We start from the raw sequence: 25132 nt of genomic DNA, 5'->3' as shown, positions 1-25132 counted from the left end.
ACAGAGTGGCCATGAAGTAGACAGACATTGACCATCTCTGCAGCAAGGCCAGGCAGTACGGAAAGCTGGAGTGTGTGTCTCTGTGTTGTGTGTTTTCAAACACAGCCAAAGGCAGATACGTTTGTGTGAACAGACTCTCTACACAACCAGATGTGGGGCACAACAGGACTGAGGGGGAAGATGGGCCCTAGGGAACCCAGAGAAGGGGCCAAGGACCTGATGTGAGAAGGTATTGCTCAAGAACAATCATTTTCAAGCTTTCTACCTTCCAAGAACCATTTGCATAACTTTGTCCTGTTAGGACACCCTTGTATGTTTTCCATGAATTCCTGTGCATTGCAAAGGATTCCGGGGATTATTCCAGAATGTACACTTGGTTCTTCTTAGGGACGTGTTCGAATCATTTTGGTGTCTCTTAGGAGAGGTGCTGAAACAGTTTGGCCTCCTGCATCTGAAACGTTTTGGTGAGGGGGTCACTTTAAAAGGAAGCAGGCAGATCATACCTGCTCCTCCGTTGAGCTGCTGCTGCCCTGCACCCCATTGTGGCACTGCCATTCATAAGAACTAGGGATGTGCACTAAATGCTTCATGGATATCCCAGGGGGTGGAGAGGGGTATCTTGAAACGGAGACAGGCAGGTTGTACCTGCTCTTCCATTGAGCTGCTGCTGCCTTGCATCACATGCCCCATTGTGGCACTGTCATTCTTTAAATCTAACTTGCAAGAGCAGCTGTGCTGCTGTCTCCTTAAAACTGCCACACCACACGGAGGGGATGCTGCTCCCAGCCATTTGTGTCCTGACGGTGTGTGAGGGCTATTGGGAGCAGCATCCCCTCCGTGTGGTGTGGCAGTTTTAAGGGGACAGCAGCACATCTGCGCTTTCAAGTTTAATTTAAAGAATGATAGTGTCATGGTGGGGTGAGCGGCAGCAGCAGCTCAGCGGAGGAGCAGGTATGACCTGTCTGTCTCCTTTTAAGGATACCCCCCACCCCTGCCCCCAGGGATATGCACGAAGCATTTTGTGCACATCCCTTGTTCTTTTTCTTTCTTTTCCCAAATTCAATTTTTATTAATTTTAACAATAGTATCCATAACAAACATAATAGACAAAAATGAACTTCCCGCGCACCTCTCTTCATGAAACATCAACTGTAAGATTTACCCTTGCTATAATAATAATACAAAACACAAATTTAAACCCTTAAAAAGACAATTAGTCTACCCAACCTGCATTTTCCCCCTAAATTTCAAATCCTGCTGTAAGATCCATAGTAGGAAAATGATTCTTTAAGTACAACAACACATCCCTTGTTCTTATGATTTTCTAGCCAGACCTTTTTGGTTTTTCCTGGCACACTGCATAAAATGAAAATGTGTCCTGGAAGACAACTCACTAGAGTTGCCAACTAATCAGAAAACTCCATCTAGCCTGCTCTTGTGCCAGTAACAACAAGAAACCAATAACATTCTTAACTGCCCCATAATAATTTGTTCTTTGGGCAACGCACAAGAGAAAGACAACAGAATAAAATATACAATCAAAACACAAAACAAAAGCAATTCAAAAAAATATACAAAATAATTTTTTAAAAAAACATTTAAAAAGGCCTGAGTGAACAGAAAGGTCTTCTTCACTTGCTGTCTAAAAGGACGAAGTGATGATTTACTTAATAGCAGCTTCATGTTCAGACATCAGCAAACAAAACTTTTCAGTGCATGGAGAAAAGTAGTGTCCTCTGCTAATATGTGAAAATCAAGTTGCTGTTAGGAATTGCTTCAAAGACCAGTTGAGAAATTGGCAAGCCTAACTAGGGATGTGCAAATCAATTCGAATTTGAATCAATTCAGCTCAAATCTGGCTCATTTGAATGATTCAAATTCAAATCAATCACCCCTAAGGAGGGTAATTCAATTTGAATTTTGATCGGCCAGATTTGAATCTATTTGAATCTATTCAAGGACAGTTTAGTTACATTTTGGCACCTTTTTTAAACCATTCAGGCACCCTGAGTGGTAAAAAAATGACACCAAAACAGGTCAAATCAATTTGAATTTGAATCAAATAAATTTAAACTGAATCAGCCTGTTTTGAGCCAATTCAATTTGAACTGAATCAGTAAGCTTCAATTCAAATTCAAATCAAATCTGAATATTCAATTCATGCACATTCCTAGTCTAAACACAGGGGCATAGCTATCATTGAAGAAGGCAGGGATAAATGTCCATGGACCCATGAGAGAAGGGAAGCCCACTGGCTGAAAAACAGCCTACTCTTTACACTCTGCTCTCACTTCCCTGACTCAGTGGCAAGCTTCTGGCTCCTGATCAGAGTCTGTGATGTTATTTACATAGGAGTGGGTGCGGGGGGAGGGGGGAGGTGTTACAATAATGTTTTTGTTTTTCACCATGTCCACATAGTTCTTATACAGCAAATATATTGGGTTAGAGAAAAAGGCTGCAGGGGGCCCAGGGGCCCATCTTCACTTCTTGTCCCTGGGCCCACTTCAACCTATCTATGCCCCTGACCCAACAAACTCTGGAGTTGTGCATTTTGAAAGAAAATTAGTAGTGACAGGCCAGCTTGTTCACTATTTTCAATAAGAAACTCTTGAAAAACTCTTAATAAGCTTCCAAGAACACCAGGGTCCACCAAAACACAGTTTGAGTCAGAGCTTCTGAAAGCAGCCTTGTGTCTCTTTATCACCTTTTTTCGATAAAAAGGTTGTTTTATTTTTAGAAATGGCCACTGTCATCTCTCAAGAAAGGACCTGCCTGGATGAGCTGCTGGAGTAACCACAAGGTTATCAACAGTATGTTCTAGTGTAGTGTTCTTCATTGCAAGGCCCAGGAGCAAGTGGTGGCTCCCCAACTAGCTGTGACACAGAATACTCAGTGCAGCCCCCTTGGCACAACATGGAAACAACCATTCCCCCTGAGTAGAGCTATGCTCCACCCAACACTGGTGGGGCTCTTTTATGAGATACAGAAGCCTTTTGACCCCCAGTGCCATCTTGCATGGCATTAGGGTTTGACCGGACTCTCTTTGGTTTGTTTTTGCTTTGTTTTTTGGTTTTTTGTCCAATAGCAAAGAGCACTGTCATAGAGCAAAGAGGCCCCCAGAAACTCAGAGAGCTGGAAGTTTTTCATGCAGCGATGGCACGGCCATGTCGTCTGAGCTGTAAACCACATTTGCTAACATTTGAAAGATGGAATATAAAGGGGTTCTATTGTCCTAAGTTTAAAAAGAGCCATTTTGTAATTGCAATTAAGGGGTGGCTTAGTGTGTTGTGGAGCTGATTAATGCACTACTTGGGTGCTTAAAGGCACTTGGCCTCTCCTGAGGCTTTTGTGTGTCTGAAGTAACTTTAATCAGTATTACTGCATGGTCTGTTGTGTTTTATGGTTTAATTAAATCATAGCTCCTGCTGTTTTCTTTTAGTGTTTTAGGTTATATTAGTCTAAGTATGAAGGTGGAGATGAAAACATTGCTTAATGACATTTTCAGTGCATGAACGACACAAATTACTCAGCAGCTCTAACAATATTATCCTCATAAATTTTCTCGTTGCCCATTTGGTTTTGCCTTCTTAGCTCCAAACCATTTTCAGTATGAAACCTGAAGATCCACATATTATTATTATATTGGATACTCTCTTGGCTTCTGTTATATTAATGTTGTTTCATACAAGAAACCTCCATTTCGGTTTCCCCCACTCTCTGGCTAGGTTACTGTCCAGGAGGGCTCCAATAAGGTTAAAAAATGCAGTCCATCCACAAACCAATTCAACATTAATGTACTCAATATTAGTTCATTACGTCTGGAATGACAACTATCTCCTGGTTCAATTTTCCTGACCTTTAGACTATTACTTCATCCATTGCTGCATTGTTTTTATGAACTGTTTTGTTGTCTTTAAATATTTTATATGTATTTATTTTATATACTGCTGCTGAGATTTTTATGTAATTAGGTGGAGTACACATTTGAATAATAGAAGCACATCCATAAGCATATGTAGAAGTGGAAAATTCTATCCTTTTGCTAATCTTTACCCAGTCTGTGGTTTTGGCAACATGACTAAAAGGTATTAACAGGTTATCATTCCGAGCTTTTAGATGATCTTAAGCCTTGGACAGATGTTATGTACCTGGAATACAGTGGGGGTGGTGGGAGGGGCTAGCATTAAGATTCATGAGGAGAAAGTCCATAAAGTAATTAGCCCTGGGATAATTGCTCCCCCCCACCACCACCATAAATAGCAGGAAAGCAGACTTGGCCTGGATCAGTGTCATACTTCTCCAATGGACCCAGTCACAGACTAGCCTCAGAGGGATGTTGGCAGCTGGCTCTGCCCTTTTTGGCCACGACTTGTTATGTCCCAAGTCCCCCATTCAGCCATGTACTGTCCACCAGCTCCAACAGGAATCATAGGGCTCTGTCAGCTCCAAGCCCTCCTCCTTGTCTGGACATTCATCACAGGCCAGCCGATACTTATAAAGCCCCTGACAATTGGGGCAATCCTCGTGAAACCTCAGCCTTGGCCGGGATCTTGACCTGAAGGATTGCAAGATCCCTCCAAGCTCTTGTGAGACCCTTGGATGATCCAGCAAGACCTTGCCAGGAGTTGCGATGGTGTTCCTCATCCCTCATTTAGTCCAGCTAACGAGGCCATAGGCGGGAGTGCTGCAATCGCAGCCTGAGACTGGGGTAAGTGGCTGCCCTTGGGAGTCCCCTTCACCCCCGATGGCCAAGCGCTCCTCCTTCCTTCCACCTCCGTTCCCGGGGATCCCTCACAATCAGAAACATGGCGGAGGGTAGAGGAACACTAGTCCTAACCTGTGCCACTTTTCCAGTCTGGATTGCCCCCTTTGCATGTGCTATATGGCCTGGGAAGATACCACATAAGAGTGGCCCCTGCTCCAGATCAAGACTGTGGTAGAGGGTAAGCTAATCATCCTGATCTGGACCCCCCCCTTCACATGCTATTTACAGTATATGTGTGTGGGGTGGGGGCAAGGGTACACCTAGGTAATTTTGGAGCCTGGACCAAGAGGCCTTTGGAGACCCCGCTCTCCTGCAAATTAAGCATCATCATGCTCAGCCAGGTGACCACACTACCTGGGACAGACTACAGAGAATTGGGGGGCTCCCAGGGGCTCCCAGGGGCTGTGGAGGCCCTGGTCTTTGGCCCAGAAGTTCAGGGGTAAGAGTGTCCCTGGGTGGGGGATAAGCATGGGAGGGACAATTATGTGATTAAAGTTTCTACTAGTGTTGCCTTCCCATTGAAGGATACTTCTTGTACTGTTCAAGACTGTTGCTTGTGTTGTGATCATGTGGTGGTTCCTGAAACAATGGCTGGGTAGCTACCCAGCTAGATGTGTCGAAAGCTTCAGTCGTTGGACTTCCGGTTGGACTGCCGGAGCAGCTGGCTGCTCCTCTGCAAAGGGGAGACCGAGAAGGAGAAAATAGAGGGTTTTTGAGGCTTCAAAACCCTCCCACGTCATCCTGGATTAAAGGATTGACTCAAGATAAACCACGATTCCCATATACTGGTCACCGGATACAGGGATTGGGCTGAAGAGCGCGGTTTTTGTCTCAAGTTGATCGGCAGGAATAAGGATTCCATCTTTGCTCGTCTCCTCCTCAGGAAATCTCTATGACCGAAGCTGCCCGGCAGACAATCTCTACGGCATGGATATAATTAATGTTTGAAGTTCAAGAAGTAATGTTTGAAGTTCAAGAAGCTCACCTCCTTTGTGAATGATGATGACAAATTGATGAAATTCCTCATGCGTTTCTGGGAAAGACGCTACAGATAAGGCTGTAAGTTTCTCTCTGGATTATAATTGAAGAAAGGAATTCTTTCTTTTTCCTTGTTTGCTAAATGCCAAATCTTAAGACTTAAATTGTGGATTAAAAATTTTTTAACATCTGGAAAAGATTTTTTTTAGTGGGGATTGCTATTCATTAAGTTTAAAGAAGAGACGTCTTGTTGTTTCCCATTTGCTATGGACTCTGTCTATCATTCTTCTCAACCAATGGAAGCAATAGATGTTTCACACCACCGTGAGAAAATTTTAACTGCTAGTGATTAGATACAAAACCCACGCTGCAGAACTGTTTATATGACTTGTTTTAGGCGATGGCAGAAGGATATAATTAAGTTTATTTGGCAGGGGAAAAGATTAAGAATAAATTTTAAAGATGTGGTTTTACCTTGCCAGATTTAGGGTTGTATCTTGATGCTGTTTGTTAGATATGGTTAAAGGAATGGACAACATTGAGAAACTCCAGAGTTTTTGATTTGGAGGGTCTTGATAGAAGGTTTGGATGGCATGTCTATTTAGGGTATGAAAAAAGTAAAATATATAAAGATTTTTTGAACCATTAGGTAAAGATTGGTTGGAATCAAAAATTCTGTTATGGGTATCCCTGATTGAAGCTCTGTTGTGTAAAGAAGTAAATATGTAGATGTGTTGGGGGTATTTACAGAGACAGAGATTTGTTGTATTCTTATGGAAAGGATTGTAAGTTAAAAAGCTTAACTAGAATATAAAATTTGGTTAGAGACTGGTTTTAGTATAGATGTTGGATATAATATAGAAAGGGCAGCCTGGGGAAAGTTTTGGAAGAGTGATTTAAAAATGTTTTAAACAAATGTTTGAAGTGTGGGTATACTGAAGGTTTCTTTTTATGTGTGTGTATGTGTATGTATATGTATGTATATGTATATATATGTATATGTATGTGTGTGTGTGTGTGTGTGTGTGTGTGTGTGTGTGTATATGTGTTTATATATGGTGGATCTATGGGAAGGCTAAGGCCTATTGGGGCATGATATATAATGAATTGAAGAAAGTGATTTTTCTCAAGAAGCCAGAAGCCTTCCTGCTGGGAACAACACAAGGAGTAATTTCTACATATGACTTGACTTGACTTTCTTCATGTACGTATCCACGGTGGCCAGAATGTTTCCTATTATTGATCTTGTTCTTACAGCAGGATTTGATCTGAAATGCAGGCTGGGTAGATTAATGGTTCCCCCCCCCCCCCTTTTCTTTTCTTTTAACTTTAAAGGTTTAAATTTGTGTTTTTTATTACTACCATAATAAGGGTAAACTTTATAGTTGTAATTTCACGAAGAGAGGTGCGTGGGAAGTCCATTTGTGTTTATTATGATTGTTATGGTTATTATTGTTAAAAGTTAATAAAACTGACTTTGCAAAAAAAAAAAAGCTTCAGTCTTTTATGAGAATTTTGCTCTCCTCTAATGTAATTTCATACTGGATTTGTTCTACAGTAACAAATCCAGATTAGAGATGTGCACGGAACCGGCTGGCCTGGTTCGGTTCGAGTCCAGACCAGTTCAGTTCGGCACCCCCTCGAACTCACACACACACCCATTTCGGTTTGGTCTGGGGTGGGTTCACAACTTTGTTGTTTAAAGTTTTTAAAATATTTTGTTTTACTTCTTCCCCTGAAGGGGAATGTCCTCAAGTTGACGTGGGGGGTCTGCAAAGGTTCCCCCTCCCACCGCCATCCTCCATTCTCACCTCCTGTGGCCCATTCAGCCAATTTTTTGGCCCGTTCAGGGCTCCGTATTTTGGCGTGGCAGCCATTTTTGACACTGCAGCACATGTGCAAATGGCCTCTGTGAGGCCCTGGGTCATGCCAGGCCTTGCAGAGGCCATTTGTTCATGCACGGTAGCATCCAAAATGGCCACCACACTGAAATACGGAGGCTCAAATGGGCCAAAAAAACGGCCTAGTGGGCTGGAGGGGGTGAGAACGGAGGCCAGTAGGGGGAGGGGGAACTTTGCAAAAAAACACAAACAAACCAACAACCCCGCCACCTCAAGGACCTTCCCCTTCAGGGAAAAAGGGTTAGGGTTAATATTTTTAAAACTTTAAAAAAAAAAATAACAACCCCCTCCCTGGCGTTTGGTCCGGGGCCGGACCAAACACGGGGTAGTTCAGTTCGATGCTGAGCAGTCAAACCGAACCGGCTCAACATCAAACCTGTTCGACATTGAGCCTGTTCACACATCCTTAATCCAGATTTGCCAATGAGGGTGCTGCAGCCAATCCCATCTCTGACAGTGCAACTGTATGATGCATGTACTTTCAAACAGCTGTTTCATATTCACAAGAATTTGCTAATTCTTCCTTCCAAATGCACTGCCCTTGAACCTCAGTGAATTCATTTCAGTGAAGTCAACATCCATTTGTTTCAAGGATATGCAGCAAGCAAATGCCTTGAGACTCATTTGCATTGTGTACTTAAATACTGATCATTATTTGAAATGGTCTGGTGAAATAACAGTTATCCAGAAGACTGACCTTTCCTCCAGAACTTGGACATCTGTGTTCTGGTGAACTAAATTAAGTGTATCATCTGTTGTCACTAACTAGTGGTGTGCTTGTTAATGAAAAATTTGTACACCACCAACTTCATCAAGCCCATCGGATGATGGATAACTTGGATTTAAGGTTATATGCATACAAATCCATATAGATCTACAAAGTCTGCAAGTTCAGCTCTGCTAAACTGAGGGTTTGTATCAATAATGTATGACCAAGATACACTGATTCCTATATCAGGCTTCAATGACTTTAATCCTTTGAATGAGCTGAGGAACCACAGTTCTCTCTAAGGACTCAACAAATAGATAATTGGAGGAATAATCCATAGACATAGCCCAGCCTTGACCTTGTAGCATAAGCAAATCCAAGCTCAGTTTTCACATGGAAAACAGGGACTAATGATCTTTTGGTATTGCTACAGCAGAAGAAAATGTTAGGGAATTGTCAAACGACTTAGTAAGGCCAAGTGGATTCTCTCTCCCCGCCCCCCCCCCCCACACTTTCAACTAGGGAAGTGCTTGAAACAGGAATCAGTTTCCAAATCACGGCACACTCCCTTTAAAATTGAGGGCTTACACAACCCATTTAATGCTGAGGAAAGCAGGTCCATCCCTGCTCCTCCTCTGCTCACCACCATTTCTGTACTGGCGGCACGCCCTCCAGCTATTAGTGCACTGGCGATGCTCTCTCCCAGCAGCTTGCATGTGATGCTGGCACACACATGGCCTTCGCACATGCACAGACCTTTGCAAATGTGCACTTTGTACATGGTTGCTGACCACGCAAATGGCCGCTGGGCATATGCAGAGGCCATGTGCATGCCAGCATCACATGCAAGCTGCTGGGAGAGAGTGCTGGTGGTGCACACTGATACCTGGGGGGATCACTGCCAGTAAGGAAGTAGCAGTGAGCAGAAGAGGAGCAGGGATGGACCTGCTCTCCTCTGCATTAAAGGGCTGGGTAAGCCCTCAATTTTAAAGAGATTGTGCCACAATTTGGAAGCCAAATCATGTTTCAGAAGCCAAATCACATTTCAGCACATCCCTACCTTCAACCACAACTCATCTAGAAGGAATTTTGAAAATCCAAATGTGTTTATGTAAGAAAACATACAGACAAACACAAATGTATGCATGATTGTTAATCAGCAACATCATTTTGATTTTTTTAAAATAGAAAAGTTCATCCCAAGTTTATATGCAGAGAAAAATATGTGTTGTGGAAAGTATTCATGTATATGTGAATTCTCAGCAAACTCATAATATCCAAACCCCAGAAATTAGCTTTTTAAAAAATCTGTATAAAGGTCAAAGTGGACAAGACACAAGAAGCGTCAGTAGTTCTTCCTTCATTTTTTAAAAAAGAGCAAAATAGCAGCTGTGGGGAGGAGATTGATATGCATCAGGACTGCAGAATGTGGGGATGAAGTGCTTAATTCTTGCCTCCAGGGCTGCAGTCCCAATAAAGATTGCCCTTGTCCTGATGTCTTGGGTGGGAAACTACAATTGGTACCACAAACCAGTTTTTGTTAAGGGGTTATTTTTGTTAAATGTCCCCTTCTTGCACACTATAGTAGTCTTGATGCTGATCAGCCCCACGCAGATGCTATTTTGCTTTTTAAACAAGATAAAAGGACTAATTATGTTTCAAGTGCCACACGTATTTTGATCCTATGTTTATAGCTTGCATACAAATCAATAAATTCATTTAGAAACATAAAGAACAAAACAAGAACACATTTAAAGAACTGAAAGTAAATTTGGGGGGGGGGGAATCAATAACAATGTTGATTACATAATAAACTAGAAATCATAATATCCTTGGGGCAAAAATAGTTCTAAAATATTCATTGCTACAAAACATGGTGAAAAATAAGGGACGGGGGATAGTTTCTAGAGTATGACCCTCTCATGTGTACAAATCTGTATTTAGATGAAGGCTTCAGAGAGATATCCTAAGCCTTCACAAATGAGCCAGAAAGAAACATATCTCTCTAGAATATGGCTAGGTATATTTCTGATTGATTGATTGGACAGGTTCTGCTCTGTTTTTCAAGGTTCAGACTTCATGATTTCTACTAGGTATGATACTGCTGGCATCTTTTTTTAGTAAATTGTCCCTGTAGCAGCTGTGTCTTCCATCTTCTCCCCTCATAGTAGCCTATCACTGGCATATCGCTGTGCTTTTAATTCATTGTTGCTCTGGCCCCATGCACATGTAATGGGAAACCAGAGTTGAAGGGGCCAAAGGTTCCAAACCTAACATCCAAATGTGTGGAACTCCGGTCCCATACAGATGGTGACATGAGGTTTTGCTCACCAAACTTCAGTTGGAAATCTTGGGTTGTAGTGAGTTTCGCTTCTCATACTCAAAGTTTGCAGCTGCCCACAGTACATCTGAATGTGGAACTGCAGGCTGGGCTGGCTGAAACTGGAGTTGAAGGAGGAAGCTCCTCTGGCTGTGATTGGCTGGGTGGGCTGTCCTTCATGAAAAAAGGAAGCCCACACAGCCAGTTCTCCCTACTCTCTGCAGTTCCCCTGACTTTGGAGAGCCTCTTGTTCATTTTGTCTGAATGTGGACAGGAGAGAAGAGTGGGGAGCAGGACTGTGGGTCCATTGGACCCGCAGTTCCACATTATGTGCAAATGCAGCAACGGAGCTCTAGCAAGAGTTCTAGGAAGAGCTCTTCAGCTCTAGGAAGAGCAAATGGTGGACTTCAATATATGTTAAGAGACCGTCTTTGAGACAGCTGATTGCAGTTCTGTTATTAACTATGCACCTGCATGTGGTGGTCATGCCTTTCTAAAGAGAAGTCTAGATATTTGGTTGCTTTGTTTATTTTACATGCAACAACCTGATAGAGAATCTGTGTTAAGAAATCCATTTCCCCACATGGATCACATTTGTAGATCATGGTACATATGTGTACCTATATGAGATTCCGATGTCATCAAAAGTGTCATGTGCGAATTGGCTGCTACTTCTACTGTTTATCACATTCAAGACAATCTTATCTCTGTTCAAGTCTTATGCTAACATTCTGCCAAGGTCACTGCCAAGTTGGATTTTTGTCACTGAGAGCCTTTGCCATATTCAGTCATCATCAATTCACTAAAATGTTTAGATAAGACTATCACTGATACTTACTCATTTGTATCAGGGTGTATCTTTTTCCTGAGGTGCTGCCCATGTAGATGATTGCAGTAGCTTTGCATATCAAAATTTCTGTTAATATGAATAACATGAATGAAAAATATCCAGCTGTATATATTTCTGTATACAGAACTGGCAGTGTGGGCTTCCTTCTTGCTTGAAGGACAGCCCATGCAGCCATTCAATTAGGGAGAGAGGGAGGAGCTTCCTCCCTCAACTCCAGTCCAGCCAAATGCAGACTCCGGTGTTGCATTCAGATGTAACAGAGGCCCCATGGAACCCCGGTTTTGAGCAGGTACACTACAAACTGAGGGTTCAAATTGGACTCTTCGGAACGAAACCTCAGGTCACGGAAGGAATGGGAATGGAGTAGCACATGTTTGGGTGTAACAGTAGGGAAATCTCTGGTCCCTGCAGCTCCAGTTCCCCATTACATGTGAATGCAGCCAGAGACTCCGATTCTCCCTAATGTCTCATTGCGTGCTGCCTGTGCATGTGGCCATGCATGTACTTTCAAGGGACCGGACCAGCATTCTCCAAGAGTGGATAGTGTATCTAGGATGTGAGTGGATCTTGCCCAAAACTATATTTTGCTTTCTAAAATCTCTCAGGAAGGAACCTATTTTAAAACTATGGTGATATTGAAAATAAAATATTAATTGGTTCCATTATTAAATGTATAAGTTGCTTTTTTGTTTATGACACTCAAAGCAACTTACATTTAATAAAACAGAGCTTTGAAGGGTATGAATGAATTAAACCATAGAACAGAATAATCAAAGCAATCTATATAGATCAGTAAACTAAAGCATAGCAGAAGCATCTTAAACTTCTTTTAGGCGGTTACTGTTCAACTAAAACTCTTCATTTCATTGACAGTCCTACCAATAATTATATCTGTTTTCTTAAGGCACCTCCTGTGAGTTCTACATTACCAAAGTGATGTGGGAACAATTAGATGAAGTACACTGTTCCTTCTTATGCCAAAATTGCTAGCCGTAGGCACTGGTGGCCCTGGCAAAGGGAAGAAGGGGGTGATCTGATGTGACATTATTTTCGCCATCAGTATTATTCCACTTTGCAGATGATAGAATGAATCATTCCCACAATAATCATGATGCAGATTGCTAACATGCATTTTAATAAAATGTAGACAAACATTTCTGGAATTTTTCTAAATATTTCACTCAAAGTGTTAACAAAACCCCTGAAAGCCATTTAAGAAAGAGAGGACTATCAATCAAAACCAATTCAAAAGTTCTGGTCTATCAGGTAATTAGGACAGAACAATCCCTCTGCTTCATAGGACATACATGTACACTAGCCTGTCCATCTTGTGGAATTCACCTATTAACTCAGTTATTCATGAACCTGAGATTATATTACATGACACCAAAAGTAGGGGGAGCATCTCTGTTTATTTAAAAAGCTAAACTACAAAGTATTTTCTAAATGTGTTTATTTTTTATGAGAACTTATGGTCACTTTCAGAAAGGGCATTGTTATCATCACCTTAATCTTTGCTTATATTCACCTGTGACCAACTGGTATCAGCTACCTGAATTCCTTGCAACCCACTTTTTAACTCTTTTATTCCACTTTTCCAACACCTCATTTCCTTTAATTACCCTCTGATTCAGCAAGTGCCATTTGGCTGGCAGATTCCCCTCTGTCCTGGAATGCAGCCCAGGAAGCTAATCTTCATAGAAAGGTGTAAGTACAGAAAACAAAAGAAAAAGAAAGAGAGAAGAGTAGAGTATTGGTTTAAAAATAATTTCCTTGACTAGACATTTTAAGCTTTGGCAAATGCCCACGGAACACAAGAAAGGCATTATGAATTTAAATGGCAGGTTCTGCAAAGGTTCACAAATCAAAATATTAGTTTCAGTTTTCTAAAATGTTTCACAAACCAGGGAAAACAGATAAAAGCTTAGAATACTTGCAGTCCAGGAAATCTAGGGTGCACTCCTGGAAAAGGCCACATTCACACGTAACACGAAACTGGATTTTAAGGGCCTCTGGTTACAATTTGTGTACGTACAAATATGGGCAACTGCCGTTCTCACCAGAAATGGACCCACAGTTTCCCTCCTCAGACTCTGATTTGTACCTTCAGTTTGTAGTGAATTTTGCACCTGGACCTCCGGTTTAGCAGTGCCAGCATTATGTCCAAATGTGGCATCACAGTCTGGCTGTTCTGCAGAGCTGAGGGAGAAAGGTTCTCCCTCATTCCAGCTATTATTGGCTGCTGGGGTTGTCCTTCAGTCAAGAAGGAAGCCCAAATAGCCAGTCCCCCCTCCTTTCTGCAGTCTTGCTGACTGTAGAGAGGGAGCTCTCAATTATGTCTGAATTTGGACCAGAGAGCGGGGGGAGGGGAGAGTAGAACCATGGGTCCATTGGACCCACAGTTCCGTGTTACATGAGAATGCAGCCAAAGTTTGTTAGCCTTCTTGAAACCTTCTTGATTTCCCTCAACATCTTTTCAGACATTTCTCCTAAGAAGCCCGCAATTCATTTTGAACAATCATGTGAACAAGAACTTCACACATGCATGACATGTAAGGTTGGGACAGAAAGGTAAATGCACCTGTGAAACTGACCTTCATCTGGAATTTAGTAGGGGTGTGTACAGAACCGGTTTGCTCATTTGGTTTTAATCGAGACTGGATTTGAAGTGACTCAGCCCAGTCTGGCCGAATTGGGTCCAGTCCAGTTTGGCTATTGAACCAGGCCACACTGGTTTGTGGGTCAGTTCATGGATATACTTGTAGAGGGGGTTCCAGCAAGGATTCCCCTTTACAATTATAAGGGCATGGTAAGGTAGGGGGTGACAGAAAGTGTACTTAGTACCTTAATTTTTCCAGAGGGGGACAGTGGAGGTGGTAGCAGTGGATACAGTGGTGGTGGTAGTAGGGGCTCCTCCAAATCCCCTTCCGGCTTCCCAAAGAGCAGCCTGGGCCGACTGTTGTCCATTTCGGGCCTCCATGCATGCACAGCGGTCATTTACATCACCACGCAAATGGTCATCCACCCCAATTCAATATGGTTTGTGATGATGTCATCCATCCCTATTCAAGATGTCAGACACATGAACATTTGAAAAGCATGTGGGAACGGACTTGGACCAAATTTGTTATAGTTGTAGGGATACATAGAGACATCTCAAAGGCATCACCTGTAATGCTGTCATCCACCTCAGTTCAAGATGGCAGATGTGAGAATGTTTGAGGCACATGTGGGCCAACTTGTGAACTGCCTAACTGATTTGGACCAAATTTAGTCCAGTTATCGGGATAGTGAAAAGAAAGTAGGCAGATTAGATCTTCTCAAAAATTACCTTTTCCAGTTCCCTGATCAACTGGGTGTGACTAAAGTATGAAAAATACTATAACGTTTCATCATCACACACAGGATGAAAATTCTGTAACTTTTGATCAACAGTACAACACTGCTCAATTGCACATTTTATTGGTCATATTCATTCATTCATTCATCATATGTGCTCATTGCAGTTTTTACAACTGTCAGTGACCTTCTGAAATGACTGCTTTAATGACTTTCAAATGGAGTAACATGAGGAACAAGCCTTTCATCTTTAGGTTCCGTATCTTGATTCTTTCATTTCTTTTGTGATGTTCGAGTAAGTATTCAATACAGATTTTGCACGCTCCAGTGAGTATCAGCAATTTCTGATATCTGTTTGCTGATGGCTAACACTTTCATGTACATTGCCTATGCATGCATCTGCCATCTCAACAGGACATATACAAATAATACCTGTATGGTGATGTGAAGTTTCTATTAAAGATGAAAGTTCAATGCTTGATTCCTGGTAGCTACATTTCATTGTTAACATCAAGGAACTGAAAAGCTTGCAAACAGAGAGACTCTGTTCCAACCATCATATATTCAATAAAAATGTCTCTTTACATTTTTCAACTCCTCAAAATAATCCTCTGTTCTTTTCAAAGAATGTGAATTCTCTAATGTTCATTTGTGTATCCATCCCTTGAAATAAAGTGAAGCGCTTTTTACACTACTTTGAAAACCAATGTCTTCAGGTCTGGCGCACCAAAATAAGCTCTCTAAAGCAATCAATAGTTTAGTAAATGCCCTACTTAGCCGCACATGCTCTAGTCCTTTCACACAAGGTGGTAGAGATTAATGGTGCGAGGTCAATAAATACTTCATTAGCTTAATGCCATTTCCCTCTTCTTGTTTGAGATAATGAAACTCAAGGTCTTGGAGGCCAAAGAAGAGGATTCATATCTTGTTTCTAAAAGCTAACAAGACAAAGTAAGAGCTATTTGTGAGGACCTGAAAGGATGTGACACATCATTGTCTAGCTAATGTGTTAACCTATTCAAACAATTACAGGAGAGCCAACTTAAAGGCAAAGTTTTGTATGATGCAGGCAGCTGTCTGAAAAGTATACAGTAGGATAGGTGGAGAACTAGGGTAGTCATTCAGTTAAGGAAATCTTTGTCAGTTAATTTAATAAGGTGTAATTGATTTATTAATTAAGCTAGCAAATGTGCACACATTTGCATATGAATAAAACAATAGTTTTGAAGAAAAAGGTGTATGTTGTTATTAGATAATGTACATATATATTGTAGTAAGCACCATTAGAGAAGAAGCATTAGCTCCTGTATGAGAGTGAAGAAGAAATGCTTGTTATTATTATTATTATTATTATTATTATTATTATTATTATTATTATTAATTTCTATTTCTATATACGATTTCTATTGTTCTAAGATGATGACCACCATCTACAGTTTTTATATGCAACTATATTTAAAATAGCCACCTTAAGTGGCGCAGTGGGGAAATTATTGACTAACAAGCAGAAGGTTGCCGGTTTGAATCCCTGTTGGTATGTTTCCCAGACTATGGAAAGACACCTGACCTATATCGGGCAGCAGCGATATAGGAAGATGCTGAAAGGCATCATCTTGTACTGTGTGAGAGGAGGCAATGGTAACCCCCTCCTGTATTCTACCAAAGAAAACCACGGGGCTCTGTGGGTGCCAGGAGTCTAAATCGACTTGACAGCACACTTTATTTTAAAAATAGATAATGTGAAGAAATTGCTCTGCTAAGAACTAATCTGCCTACTTTCCTTTCACTATCATCTTAATTGATAATTACGATTCTCACATGTTAGCCCACTTCAGCCTTATATAATCACACGTCTGCCATTTTGAATTGGGGTGGATGACTATGCCACTGAGGTGTCCCTATGTGTCCCTACAGCTGTTGCAAATTTGGTTCAAATCAGTTAGGCGGTTCACAAATTAGCCCACTTGCACTTCAAATATTAATGCATCTGCCATCTTGAACCAGTGTGGATGACAACATTACAAACTATGCCACTGAGGCATCCCTATGTGACCTACAGCTGTAGCAAATTTGGTTCAAATTGGTTAGGCGGTCCACAACTTAGCCCACTTGCGCCTCAAACATTCACACGTCCCCCATCTTAAATCAGGGTGGATGACATCATCACAAACTATGCTGTTGATGTGTCCCTGTGTGTCCCTACAACTGTAACCAATTAGGTTCTTATTGGTCTGGGCACTTTGATGTTGACTGCGGGGTGGGGGGGATACACACACTGCCGGGTGATCTCATAAGCTTACTTTCCTTACAAAAAGTAGGCTAAAAAGCATATTCCTTGATTTTTCTTAACTGGCTTTTTAGTCAATCATGAGTTATTTAATTAATTAAATGACCAATAATTTAATGACCAATCGTTTAAATGTCACAGCTCTAATTGGGACACATGCACACACTGGACATATTCAGATGTAACATGAAACCAGAGGTTGGTGAACCTGTGGCTCCAATTTTAAATTATTAATCGCACTTTGTCCAACTGTGGTCTGGCAACCTCTGGTTCCAGAAGAGGGGAGCACCTCCCAGCTCCTCTGCTGCTGAGGCTGATCCCAGCAAGTTCCATGGCCTGTGGCCAAAGCTCCACAACTGTGGCCAAAGCATCAGCATGTCAGTGGAGCAGCCATGATTGGCCATGATCTGGAAGGAGGCATGCCAAGTGTGAGTGTGCATTTTCAGAGTGGTCTGCCTGTCCTCAGCATGGAAAAGGCATTTTAATCACAGTAAATGCCATACCATCCCAGCACTTCTTCAGACAGTGATGACTCCACAACCCCACAAAGAGCCCTGCAACAAAATAGTCCCACACAAGCTTGATAGGCGGGAGCGGGGGCAAGTAGGGTGTCTTGGGGGTGAACTATTTCCCTGTTACTCAGGAAAGTGAAGTAGACATGAAGACTTCCTAGGAGGGGATAGGTATATGAGGGAGGGCAACAGATCCTGGGGATTCTGTCTAGCCATGACTTAGGATGCTGTTGCGAGGGCTCGCCCCGTCAAAGCAGTCCATGCAGACCAAACTACACTCCTGCTCCATTAGCAGCTTGCTGCCAGTGAGCTTGCACTCTCATGAGAGGGCCAGTCTACTGGGAGGACCATGGGGTTTAAAGCACTAGGTCTCCCATTGGACTGCATGCTCATGGGTTGAGCTTACCCAACAAATGGGGCCCACACTCTCTGGTAAAAGATACCGTGCCCATATGGGTGGACAGGCTGGCAGGGGGCATGCTTTGACAGATACGTGGTGGCAGTTGTCAAGATAGGGAGAGCAGCCACCGGGGTACCCGTCCCCGTGGCTTTCCTCCATAGAGCAGCCTGGCTTGATTGATTGATTGATTGACTGATTTTACATATTTTTATACTGCCCAAAACTTACGTCTCTGGGTGGTCTACAACAGATAAAAACAACATTAAAACAGTTAAAAACAAAACAAAAAATTTAAAACACAACAATTAATTTTTTTTAAACAATGCTCTAAAACAACATTAAAAACAATCAAAACAGTATCAGTTAAAAGCCTGGGTGAAGAGATGTGTCTTTAAAGACTTTTAAAAAACTGTCAGAGATGAAGAGGCTCTTATTTCACTAGGGAGTGCATTCCAAAGCCTCAGGGCAGCAACAGAGAAGGCCCATCCCTGAGTAGCCACCAGACGAGCCGGTGGCAAATGCAGCCGGACCTCTCCTGATGATCTCACTGGGCGGTGGGGTTCATAACAAAGAAGACGTTCTCTTAAATACCCAGGGCCCAAGCTGTTTAGGGCTTTATAGGTTATAACTAACACCTTGTAATTTTGCTTGTAAACATATTGGCAGCCAGTGTAACTCCTCCAATACAGGAGTAATATGGTCCTAGATGATCCAGAGAACAGCCTGGCTGCCACATTCTGAACCAACATTCTGAACCAACTGTAGCTTCTGGACTACATACAAGGACAGCCCCACATAGAGCACATTACAGTAATCCAGTCTGGAGGTTACCAGCAGATGTACCACTATTTTGAGGTCATCTATCTCAAGAAACGGAAGCAGCTGGCATATCAGCCGAAACTGATAGAAGGCACCTCTAGCCACTGCCTCAACCTGGGACACCAGGGAGAGACGTGGATCCAGAAGCCCCTAGACTGTGTACCTGTTCCTTCCGGGGAAGTGTGACACCATTCAGAACATGATGTTAAACAACTTCGGGAACAATACGGAGCCCTGAGGGACACCATACAAAAGTTCAGATTTTGAAGAACAACCGTCTCCAAGGGACACCATCTAGAACCTGCCCGAGAGATAGGAGCGTAACCACTGCAGAGCAGTACCTCTCACCCCCAACCCCCTCAGATGCTCCAGAAGGATACTATGGTCGATAGTATCGAAAGTCGCCAAGAGGTCCAAAAGGACCAACAGAGTCATACTTCCTCTGTCAATTCCCAGTTGAAGATCATCCATCATGCCGACCAAGGCAGTCTCCCCTCATAGCCAGCTTGGAAGCCAGTTTGAAATGGGTCTAGATAATGAGTTTCCTCCAAGACTGTCTGGAGCTGGGAGGCCACCACCCTCTCAATTACCTTGCCCAGCCACGGAAGGTTGGAGACAGGCCTGTAGTTACTCAGCTCTGAGGGATCCAAGGTAGGCTTCTTCAGAAGTGGTCTAATAATTGCCTCCTTAAGACAAGGAGGCATCCTACCCATATAGAACCCTAATGGCCTGATATTCTTGTGAGAGAGTGGTCCATGGGAGAAAGGGTTGTTTTATCATCACACATTATTAGCGATTCTGCTCAGCAACTCTCTCCCCTCTGATGATTCTTCAAATGAGTGTGAGGGGGTGTCCCCATAGACTGGCACTCTCCTAAGTGAGCGTGGTCCGCTGTGGGACAGCATCCATCCTCATATCATATGAGGAATTGCTCCTTTACTGGAGCAATGCTGATGCTGGCAACTGGCCCTGCTCATGTTTAAGTCTATAGACTGAAAACTCCCAAGGGGAAGGGGCTGGGCCTCCCTTCCCCAAACTTTATGTGTAAAAAATAGAACTTGGTTGCTTGATAATCCCTGGCTGGGGCCAGTGTTGTTCCGTACCAGAAGCCGAAATTCCCTACCAGAGGCCCAGAAATTCCCTATTTGCCTTTGAAATTCCCTGCAGGAATTAAAAATTATATATGTAATAGATAGGAAATACTCACACATACTAGCAGAATAATATACACTCGATTTCAAATAATAAGATGTGTTTATTTAAAAAGTAGTATATGTATGCATTTTAGGAATACACAACAAAATTTCACATTCCTGGACATAATCCTAAGAAATTTTAGCTTACATGTACTTTTGTTCATGCGAGTCTAAGTGTTCTTTTTTCACATTGCAAGTACTGCAGCAAGTGTAAATATGAACATGCAATCATATGATGCCTACTCACACCTCACAAGTTTAGAAATCAAAGTGAAAGTAGTCTGCAACAATATTGCATCTAGATGTAGTTGCTCAAAAGGAGAAAATGTATCTCCTCTAGTCAGATAAAGGAATAACAGGAAAAGAAACTTTATCTAAAATTCCCTGCATCACCTGAATTTTCCCCTGCATTTTCCTGCATTTCACCACTTTTTAGGTGGGATTCCCTTTTTCCCTTTTCCCTGATTTTTGAAGCTAGAATTCCCTGCATTTGGGGAAAATCCCTGCAGGGATCACCTCTGGCTGGGCCTGCCTGTCCATGGTTCCCTGTCCATGGTTCCCTGTCCATAAAGGTCTATGTTTCCTAAAAGGAAACATAGGATACATACCAGTGACATCCACTGGAGAGATATTGTTCTGGGGCTAGATAGGGCCAGTTGATCTCCCCCTGCTCAATAAAGAGAATAATCACTTCAAAAAGGTGCATCTTAGTTAGTATTGTGCTGATTGGGTCAGTATTGTCCTGTCAGGGTTACAGGACTAGGGACACTCCTAAAGGAGCAGAAGATACATCACTGACATCAGTATTGAGGAATGTTCCATACAAAGCTCATCCTTGTGAGCTCACATGAGTGTTTCCTAATGACAGAAGAGTATGAGGAAGGTCTTGCTCATGCAGAGCTCTGTGTGGCACCTCGGTGTGCATCCAAGAGCCTCTGAAGCTAGATGCTTTTGGACTTTTTTCTTCATTGCCTGAAACAGCATGCTTTGTTGTTGCTCTGGAATATTAAGCAGACCAAGAATGAAAATATCTTTCATTGCATTGTTTCTTGCACCACAGTGCATTTTTTTAAAAAAAAAGTCTCAAAGGAGAATCATGGCAACCAGATGAGCTGTTGGATTCTTAATGTACATTGTCAAATTTTGCATGCTGAATCCTCAGTCCCTTAACAGAATATATTGGCTCCCTGCCACATTGCAGTAAAGCTGCTGGGGAGCTGGAAATAACTAGGTGGGCTTCCATTAATTCCATACAGCCTTAATTTACATTTTCTGGGCTCTATTCCCATTCATATCTCATCCTGGTGCTACAACACTTCCATATCTTAGTGATCAAACCATTTTAACTGAGGTGGTGAAACATTTGGTATTTCTAAGATGGAAATGAGATATTTTAGTTTTGAGAGACTAATCATGGGTTTTTCCAACATGCAAAATTTCCTGATCATTGTTGGCTGATGCTGATAGGTAGAACACAATGACTAAAGGCCAGAAACCTACAGAATGAATAAAATCAGAGGTAGACTGCATAATAGATCGCTTAGGGGATTACATTAAACACACAGGAACAAAACCTGCATGGGTTAGGGCTTCTTTACACAGACTAGAAAACTGGCTGATGTTGAGTTTTGTACTGTGCAGCAATAAAAGGGATAATTCCTTTGGATATGAATCCATTAATAAGCAGACAGGTATCTCAACTGACAAATCAGTTTTAGCTGGGCCACTTAGGGCTGGTTTACACACTTAATGGAATGTGCCCTTTGTATGTATTGTGGTGGAACATGAACATTTGAACATGCACACATATGTGCTATGGGCTCTTTGTGTATACCATCTATATGATCGTTTGTCTCTTTGAATAATTCTTACCTTATGATATTATACATCAGCTGGGTATACTGTAACCCTTAAAAAAAAGAATCTGATATTTCTAGTTATCTTTTGATGTAACCAGATAGGGGGAGAAATTAATGTCCACCTGCTAGATAAGTGAATCCTTATAAATGAATATTTGTCACCCCAAAAAACATTATTTTCAATTCTTTTCAAAAAGAGTGGCTGTATTTGCACGTAATGTGGAACCACAGTTGAATAGGCCTGTAGTTCCATGGACGTTACAACCAAATGCAGGGAACCACAGTTAGGTGTTTCAACAAAATGGAGGGCTCAGGACTGAAATATGAACCCTCGGGTTATTGTGAGTTTGGTCATCACAACCCGAGGTTTCAGGCAGCCTGTGGTACATCCAAATTTGGAACTGCAAGCTGCTGGCCCTGGAACCAGTATTAAGGGAGGAAGCTCCTCCCTCAATTCTAGCATGATTGGCTGTGTGGGCTGTCCTTCAATAAAGAAGGAAACTGGCACAGCCAGCTCCCCCATCTCACTGCTGTCTCATTTATTGATTGCAGAGGGACAGCTTTCCTGAACATCTGAATTCAGATGGGACGGGGGGGGGGAATCGGGGTCCATTTCCAGAACTCAACTGCAAATATTGTACATATAATCATCAGTGTAATCATTAAGTGTAGTGTGATCAGTGTAATCAGAGGCAGTGTGGTGTAGTGGTTAGAGTGCTGGACTAGGACCGGGGAGACCTGAGTTCAAATCCCCATTCAGCCATGATACTAGCTGGGTGACTCTGGGCCAGTCACTTCTCTCTCAGCCTAACCTACTTCACAGGGTTGTTGAGGAGAAACCTAAGTATGGGCTCTGGGCTCCTTGGAGGAAGAATGGGATATAAAATGCAATCAATCAATCAATAACATATGTTACATCACAGTAACATAGTTGCATCAATAGGCATTGATTTTAGTTTAAAGATAATTATCTAAGGCATACCCATGGCAAAACCCATGTGTGGCAGCTCTTGCAACCGAGCAGCTGACAGATTGCCACGGGCCTGCCACCACTGGCTGAGGGTGGCGAGGGAAAGCAATGCCATCGCTGGGCGGGTGGATGGCAAGGGAAAGCAGTGCCATCACTGGGCCAGCTGGCAGAGAGGGAAAGTGGGTGGTGAGAGAAAGCAGCGCTGCCACAGGGCTGGCCAGCAGTGAGGGAAACTGCCCGCTGGCTGGCCGGCAGCAAGGGAAAGTGGTTACTGGGCCACCACCAGGTGGGCAGGTGGCGAGGGAAAGCAGCGCAGCTGCTGGACCGGCTGCCAGAGAGGGAAAGCTTCCACCAGGCCTGTGGGCGAAGAATAAAAGCACCAGGCCAAAAAAGGTAGTACCCCGGGTGGGGAGGGAAGGGAAAGCAGACTGGGAGGGGGAGAACAGACTGGGGCTGAAGGGAGGGAGGAGAGACAGGGAGAACTAGGGGCACAGATGCTCTGCACCAGGTCAGCGAGTATTAAATATTCTCTACATTTTTTCAAGTAATGTCCAGATATTCTTGAGAGATTTAAATATTCAAAACTGAATTCAGAGTCAATTTATATGTTCAGAAAAAGCATGTGATATAGCCCTCCGTGGACTACCTTTTTAATTGGTACAATCACAATTATCCAGTTCACTTCAGCCATTTAAGCCATTTAAGCATAATGGTGTCAGTTGGTGACAGGAACAAATGGTGACTGGTGCATGCCAGGTGGATGCTAAGCGAACCGAACTGCCTAAGGAGGCAGGCCTTACAGAGCTAGCCAGTATCCATTTCCCATTGGCTGGCCTACACCAGGGAGACAATATGGCAAGGTCACAACCTGCTTCTTCAGAGAAGGAGTGTGGTTTGGTCTGCATGGACTGCTTTGATGGGGTGATCCATTGCAATAGCATCCTAGGTTATGGCGGGACAGACACCTCCAGTATTCTCTGCTCTCCCTCATATACTCCTAGGAAGCCTTCATGTTTCCTTCCCTTTCCTGATTTACAGGGAAATAGTGCCCCCCCCCCACACACACACACAAACCAATCACGCTTGCATGAGACTGTTTGGGTGCATGGCTCTTTGGAGGGCGGCAGTGCCATTGGTGTCAGAAGAAGTGCTGCCATGGCATGGCATGGCATTTACAGGGATTTAAATGCCCTTTTCATGCCAAGGGCTGGCAGAGCATTCTGAAAATCATGATCACACTTGGCACACTCCATTTGAGATTGTGACTTTGCCTGAGGTCTGGCTATTGAGCTTGCTGGGATCAGCAGCAGGGAGGGGTTCCCCTCTAGTGGAACTGGAGGTTGGTGGGCCACAGTAGAACAAACATCTGTGGTGCAATTTACAATTTACAATTGAGAAGTATGGCAGCAGTGTGGCAATGCAAGCACTATGTAGCATGCTGGAATGCGGCCTCAGTGGAGCAGGGAGAGGGAGAGGCTACTCTACCCTGAATCAGAGGTCGCTCACCCTGGATTGGAAGATTGTCTGTGGGACGATTCCTGGTTTTAGGACTTCATTCATTCATTCATTCAATTTATATACCACCCACCCAATTTATATACCACCCAATTTATATACCACCCAGCTTATAGTAAAACCAAAAACACATAATAAAACAAAACAACAACAACATTTAAACCAGATTAAAATTAAAGTTAAAACACAATGCCATTAAAAGCCAGGATAAAAAGATGGGTCTTTAAGTCTCACTGGAAGGCCTCGAAGGAAGAGGAAATCTGGTCTTGAGGTAGCAGGTATGACTTGTCCCCTTAGCTAAGCAGGGTCTACCTTGATTGTGTATGAAAGGGAGACTAGAAGTGTGAGCTCTGTAAGATATTCCCCTTATGGGATGGAGCCAATCTGGGAAGAGCATCTAGGTTCCAAGTTCCCTTCCTGGCATCTCCAAGATCGGGCTGAGGGAGATTCCTGCCTGCAACTTTGGAGAAGCTGCTGCCAGTCTGTGAAGACAATACTGAGCTCGATAGACCAATGGTCTGACTCAGTATATGGCAGCTTCCTATGTTCCCTATGTTCCTAAGATAATTTGCTCATATCCACCGGGAACATGTTGCACAAGGGGTGACAACTGAGAAGGCCCAACCACAGTTCGCCATCAGATGAACTGGTAGCACCCAAAGATGGACCTCTCCTGATGATCTTAATGAGCGGTGGGGATCTTCTAGAGAAA

General features: G+C 42.8%; 1 protein-coding gene across 19 annotated transcripts in view; it reads right to left on the bottom strand.

Moving 5' to 3' along the window:
- Nucleotides 1–25132, bottom strand: part of LOC128324954 (uncharacterized) — a 128599-nt gene that overhangs the window by 6460 nt on the left and 97007 nt on the right. For 4 of the 19 annotated variants that reach the window (XR_008307182.1, XR_008307181.1, XR_008307185.1 and 1 more), the window contains one exon: nucleotides 20122–21074. The exons of 12 other annotated variants lie outside the window; for them this stretch is intronic. The gene's annotated coding sequence lies outside the window, so the exon portion shown is untranslated. Of the gene's footprint in view, nucleotides 1–11511; nucleotides 11590–13145; nucleotides 13212–20121; nucleotides 21075–25132 lie in introns of those variants that run through there. 3 more of the 19 variants (XM_053250190.1, XM_053250200.1, XM_053250191.1) reach the window with 2 other exon arrangements.

Source organism: Hemicordylus capensis, chromosome 4 (genome assembly GCF_027244095.1).
Source record: "Hemicordylus capensis ecotype Gifberg chromosome 4, rHemCap1.1.pri, whole genome shotgun sequence".
Taxonomy (NCBI): domain Eukaryota; kingdom Metazoa; phylum Chordata; class Lepidosauria; order Squamata; family Cordylidae; genus Hemicordylus; species Hemicordylus capensis.
This window is presented reverse-complemented; position numbering and strand designations above follow the sequence as displayed.